General features: G+C 53.3%; 1 non-coding gene across 1 annotated transcript; it reads left to right on the forward strand.

Moving 5' to 3' along the window:
- The first annotated feature begins 5,511 nt into the window (after window positions 1-5,511).
- On the forward strand, window positions 5,512-5,584 carry TRNAK-CUU (transfer RNA lysine (anticodon CUU)). The gene has a single exon. It is a non-coding gene; the product is annotated as a tRNA-Lys (tRNA).
- Window positions 5,585-6,575: the final 991 nt, after the last annotated feature.

Consider the following 6,575-nt stretch of genomic DNA (forward strand, 5'->3'; position numbering starts at 1 on the left):
GACCTAAAGGTGAAAAGATGTAGCCAAAGCTCTTTGGATTACAGTATTAAGAGTTGCCCACAGGTGCCAAATGGGTTTGTTTCATAATATCATCTTGAACTGTTTCTTCTGGCCCCAAACCACTTTACTTTTTACAATATCCACTCATCTTGGGGCACCTGGGTGGCTGAGTCCATGAAGCATCTGACTTCGGCTCAGGTCATGATCTCATGGTTCATGGGTTCAAGCCCCACATCGGGCTCTGTGCTGACAGCTTAGAGCCTGGAGCCTGCTTCGGATTCTACGTCTCCTTGTCTCTGCCCCTCCCCTGCTCATGCTCTGTCTCTCTTTCTCTCTGTCTCAAAAATAAATAAACATTAAAAATATTGTTTAAACATAAATAAATAAATAAGGACAATTTGCTTACAAAAAATAAAACAGGGGGCACCTGGGTGCCCTGAGCCTGGGTCGCTCAATCAGTTGAGCATCCAACTCTTGGTTTCAGCTCAGGTGAGGATCTCATGGTTCGTGAGTCTGGGCCACATATTGGACTCTGCATGGGCTCTGCACTGACAGAGCAGAGCCTGCTTGGGATTCTCTCTCTCCCTCTCTCTCTGCCCCTCTCCCACTCACACTTTCTCCCTGTCTCTCAAGATAAATAAACTTTAAAAATTAAAAAAAAATGTTTACAAATAAATAAACAAGTAAATATACAGTATTAACTTTAGGGATAAAAAGAGGAGGTGTCTGGGTGGCTCAGCCGGTTGAGTGTCCAACTCTTGGTTTTCGCTGAGGTCATGACCTCATGGTTCATGAGTTCAAGCCCTGTGTTAGGCTCTGTGCCAACAGCACAGAGCCTGCTTGGGATGCTCTCTCTCTTTCTCTCTGCCCCTCTCCCACTTGTGCTGGTTCTTCCTCTCTTTCTCTCAAAATAAATAAGCTTAAAAAAAAAAAGAACAATGTCAGGTCACCACTTTGCTACCTCCCATTCAATGACTGAAGGAACTCACTAGGAACAGAAGTGTCCTCGAAGTCAGGAACGCGAGACAATTAGGGCTTGCCAGGACACCTGGACAAGACACCTGGCCATCGCACGTCTCAGTCACAGTCACCTTGCCTGAAAAGTTTCAAGGCCCAGATTCCTTCCAGTACTAAACGATCATACTGTAGAGCTCAACAGACATTCTGGACGGTCACTTCCCAAAAGAACAATGGGGAACATAATTAAAAGGAGAGACCCCACAAAACTACATCACTGTGCTGTAGCAGGGTCTAGATGTGGCCTTGGTGTGGCCAAGCCACGTGGTGACTACAGACACAGGGATGTGAATACCTCGTGGGGGAAAAGAGCCACCACGCGCTGGGGAGGAGGAGCGCGGGTCCCCAGGAGGTGGGGAGCACCTCTCTGAGTCTTGCTTGAACCTAAACTCAGTGTTTCAAGGGAACATTTCGAGTGAAAAAGCAAAGCTGACCAACAGGCTGTTCGGAGCCGCAACTCCCGCTTTTCAAGTTCACGCTGGGCCTACCTGTGATGAGGCCTATGGTTGCCACACCAGGGCTGTCTGCAGGGGCCAAGTGTGCTCAGAGAGGCTCTCATTACATAACCCTGGCGGTGGCCCTACACGTGCATGCGTAAGTGGGCACACACGGGCTCTCGTACGCTGGGAGCAGGGTAGTGACGGGGGAGCAGGGCAGTGATGGGGGGAGCAGGGCAGTGAGGGGGGAGCAGGGCAGTGATGGGGGGAGCAGGGCAGTGAGGGGGGGCAGGGCAGTGNCGTGGCAAAGGTTAACAATAGGCGTATTTCGGTCCAAATAGGAGGACTCGCATTCCTGTGGTGACGGGTACCGTGTGCCTTGGGCGGAATCGAAGTGACTTCCAAGGGAGCGGCTCCTGCCCCCTGGGATTCGGGGGGGGGGGGGGAGGGGCCTCTGTGCCCCAGCTGTGAACACCGGTGGGCCGTTTAGCCGCTGCCAGTAAGTGTGCAGCTTGCTCTGCTCCGAGGAGTGAGTGATCTTTGACTCCACAACCGGCTTCAGCCTCTCCCTCTCTCTCTCCACTCCTCTCTCAGAGGCATTCTTGTCACCGCGCCCTGTGACCCCCTGGGACGCCCTGTCACCCTCCTGGCTTCAGGTAAGCAGGGCTCCTTCCAAGTCACCTCCTTGTTACTTCCCCGAGGCTCTGCATTATCTCTTCTTTCAGCCTGGAATGCGCTCTCCCCTAATCTTCCCGAAGGAGGCTCACTGAGGTCTCTGCCTCCAGGAGCCTCTCAGAGGGCCCNCGTATTCTGTCTCGTGGCCCTACCCTGGCACCTACCCTGGCACCCGGCTGGCGCTGCACACCCCCTCGGCTGTGCCCCGTGTGTCTCTCTTGCTTGTCCTCTCGCCAGCAGGAAAGCTCCGTGGACACGAGCGCTCCGTGTCGTGTTCACGACCGTTTCCGGCAGCTACAACGGGGCCTTGCACACGGCCAGGGCCGCACGAGCGCCCGCTGAAGGAGCGGCCAGGCGGCTGCGTGAGGGAGGAGGGCGGGGGAGGGCGTCGCTGCGAAGGGCCCACGGGGCGCTGGCACGGAGGCAAGGGGGCTGCAGAGTCCGCCGGGGAAGACGGACGTTCGCCCAGACCGACGCGGGGCGAGGAGAGCTCGTGGAAGCGTGCGGGGCTGCGTGCTGCGTGGGAGTGTGCGGACGGTCTCCGAGGAAAGGCCAGCCGGGCAAAGGAGACAGAGGGGCGGCGGGGAAGGCACCCTGTGGGGGGAGACACCGTGGCAAGGCAGCTCGTCTGGGAGCAGACCGTCGGTTCCAGAGGAGCCTCGCGTGAAGGAGTGGGGTGCAGCCTGGACAGGGCCGGGGGGGGCGGGGCTCGGGCCTGTTCTTTGGGAGCCCTGCACACCAGTCCCTGCACGCTGGATTCCAGTCCTCTGGGCAGCAGAGCCGTCGAGGTATTTTTAAGTAGGGAGGTGGCATGATGGGTTTGCTTTACGAAGATCCTTTGGGTGGCAGTGAAGGTGACGAGGAGACAGCAGAGCAGAGCACACGGGTTACTGTGCACTCCGGGCCAGAAAACACCCGGGACGTCAGCCCCCAGCAGCAACAGAGAGGGAAATGCGGTCACAGACCGGAAGCTGTTAAAAGGCTGTAATCAGGGGCAACTGGAGGACTCAGTCAGTTAAGCGTCCGACATCAGCTCAGGTCATGATCTCACGGTTCGTGGGTTCGAGCCCCGCCCCGCGTCGGGCTCTGTGCTGACAGCTCGGAGCCTGGAGCCTGCTTTGGATTCTGTGTCTCCCTCTCTCTCTCTGCCCCTCCCCCTTGTGCACTCTATCTGTCTGTCTCTCTCTCTCAAAAATAAACACTGGAAATTATTTTTTTAAAAAGGGGTGTAATTAGGGGGGCTCAGCGACACGTGACGTATGGGAGGCAATGGACAGGACGGGCTGTGATCTGCGTGGCCTTGGGCATGGGGCCCGAGGGGCAGCTGGGCCAGTGGGGACCCCACTCGTGCGAGCTCAGGGACGCCTGCCCAGCCAGTTACTTCAGCCCTTGGCCACCGTCAGTGACAGGCCCCTCTGATGCGTGCATCCAGGCCACGGCCGGGGTGATTTATCTGCTCGTGAAGACCCACGTGTTAGGATCTCGGCGTGGCCATTCTTGGAGGCGCGCTGAGCCACTGCCACAGGAGCATGACTGTGGGTCTAAATATAGACACGCCTGTCACCTCCGAGAAAGAACAGACCAGGAGCCATGGCTCTACTCACTCTGAAGAAGTTTCAAGGGGAGAAAACTAAAAAACAAACCAGGCCCCATTTCTCATAGTTGTGGACCTGATGAGCAATCCTGACTGCCTTACCTGTCGCACTTCTCCTGCCCTCCCCTGCTAACTTGGGCCCCAGAACCCTCGAGAGCGGCCCCGCCCCAAGAGAGCTCTCACAGGCCTCAAGGGATGCCTCCCAGGGGCTGAGGAGCAGGTGCAGCCTAGCACTCTGCAGGGACCCCACTTCACCCCTTCCTTCCTGCTCCCCCCCCCCCCCCCCCNCTGGTACCTGCCAGCTTGGGTTTGAATCCTGGCTTTGCCATGTGTGAGCTGTGTGACCTGGGGCAAGTTGCCTAGCCTCTCTGTGCCTCAGTCTTGAAACTGGTAAAACAATGAGGTAGTTAAATAAATGAGTGAACAGTGCCTGGCGCTCGGCGAGTGCCCAGCAATGTTCACTGTTATTCCCACTGCCGGCCCCCTCCCCCCAGGCTCGGGGAAGCCTCACTAAGTCCTATGACAGAGTGCCCTGGCGACGAGGGTTCTGCCACCAGGTCAGGGGCCGTGCCCTCCTCCTGTTACATGCTTCCCCCAGCGCCACAGAGCAGAAGAGAATGGTGCCCAGTGTCTTCTGAAATTATCATTAGAACGTTCCTGATGGTTTATCCCTGTAGCCCTCCCTTCCACACCATCCTCCCAGGACTAACCGGGGTCGGAGCCCTAGGCACCCGGGCCAGGACACAAGTGAGTGACAGACACACACGGTCTCCCTCCTTCGGGGAGGGGCTTTGTTACAGGGTCAAATGGGGCCAGCCTGGCTCCTGTTCCCTTGAGACGCGTTCTTCCCAGGAGAACCCCTCACTCCCACCTAAATAGATCCCTGGAGCCGCCCTCTTCCCAAGGCTTCCAGAGGGAGCGGGGAGGTCCGGTCCTCTGAAAGAATGGGGGCCCAGCTGTACTGTTAAATCTGTGTAAGTGGGAAGCAAGTATAAGCAGTAAAAACGTACTAAATTCAAGACTAAAACAGAGTTCCAATATGGACTTTTAATTTATCTTGGGTGATGAACCACCTGTTAGGAAACTTAACATTAGGACAGAGGAGAAAATGAAATTTTAAACATGATACCCATTTAGATACATTAACATCTAAAACCTCACCCAGCGCACAGGAATATATCTGAATAAAGAGGTGCAAGACCTGCCAGAGGATCTAGAAACATTACTATGAAAAATAGAAGACAACCTATATCAACAGGACATTACCCACATTCCTGGGCACAAAGGGTCAATACTGTAAAGGTATTTGTTTTCCCCAAATTGATTGGATCCCCAAATGGGATCCAATTTGAATCGGATCGTATTCAATTCCAGCCAAAATCTTGGCAATTTTTTTGTGGAAACTGACAAGATGACTCCATTTTGTTCCACAAAATGCCAAGGACCCAGAAGAGCCCAGGGAATCTTGAAGAGGAACACAGTCAAAAGACTCACATTTCCAGATGGCAAGACTCACCACACAATTACAGCAATCGAGTTGGTGCGGTGTCAGCACAAACTTTTGTCAGCAAACGCATGAAGATACATGAACGGACCAACAGAACAAAGGGTTTAGGAACAGACCCACACGTGTACCGTTCTCTAATTTATGGTAATGATGCCACACCTTGGGGCAGCCAGGAGGGCATGGTCTTTTCAAAACGATGCTGGACCATCTATGCAAACATGGAAAAACAAAGGAGCCTTGACCCCTACCTCGCACCAGTCACAAAACTAACCTCTAGGGGTGCCTGGCTAGCTCAGATGGGAGAGCGTGCGACTCTTGATCTCAGGGTCATGAGTTCGAGCCTCACGTTGGGCAGAGATGGAGTGTAGACATGTCCTGGGAAGGCAGGCCACTGACACTTGCAGAGGCTATCTCAGGAGAGTATCTCTGTGCCCTTGAGAATGTGGATGACTTCTGAAGTAGGACACGGAAAGCACAAACCATAAGGGGAACAATTGATGAATTGGATTTCATTAAGAACTTCTGCTCGTCAACACACCATTAAGAGACTGAAAGCAAACCACACAGTGGGAGAAGGAATCTGCAGGAGTGGGTTCAACAAAACACTCACACTCAGAACCCATAAAGAATTCCACAAATCAATAAGAAAGAGGAAACACACGTTAAAAGGAGGGAGAAGCAAAAGACTTGCAAAGGCACTTCATAAAACAGAACATCCCACCCCAATAGCCCCCCCCAAGACTATTGTAAAAGGGCTCAACGCAATTAGTCATCAGAAAAATGCAAATTAAAACAACAGTAAGATGCTACTTAGGTCGGGCAATGTGGGGGCCTCCCAGGAAAAAATCCACTGAGCTGTACACTGAAGGATTTATGTGCTCTTCTCTATTTATGATGCTTCCATAAAAATGTTTCCTAAAAAAGGGAGAGACTTGGCGCGCCTGGGTGGCTCAGTCGGCTAAGCGTCCGACTTCGGCTCAGGTCATGATCTCGCGGTTCGTGGGTTCAAGCCCCACATCGGCTCTGTGCTGACAGCTAGCTCAGAGCCTGGAGCCTGCTTCAGATTCTGTGTCTCCCTCGCTCTCTCTGATCCTCCCCTGCTCACGCTGCCTCTCTCTCTCCCAGAAATAAATAAAACGTTAAAAAAATTAAAAAAAAAAAAAGGAGAGACTTGGGAAATCTATCAACCAAATTTAACATGTACCTGCCTGGATCTCGCTTCATACAAACCAACTGTTAAGAAAGTATTTGTGAGAATTAGGCCACTACCTGCGTATTTGATGACAAATGAAGACATTGTTTAGGTGACATGATGGTGTTGCAGCAAGGTCTTGGGGCACCTGGG

This window comes from Crocuta crocuta, unplaced genomic scaffold, assembly GCF_008692635.1.
Source record: "Crocuta crocuta isolate KB4526 unplaced genomic scaffold, BGI_CrCroc_1.0 scaffold322, whole genome shotgun sequence".
NCBI lineage: Eukaryota > Metazoa > Chordata > Mammalia > Carnivora > Hyaenidae > Crocuta > Crocuta crocuta.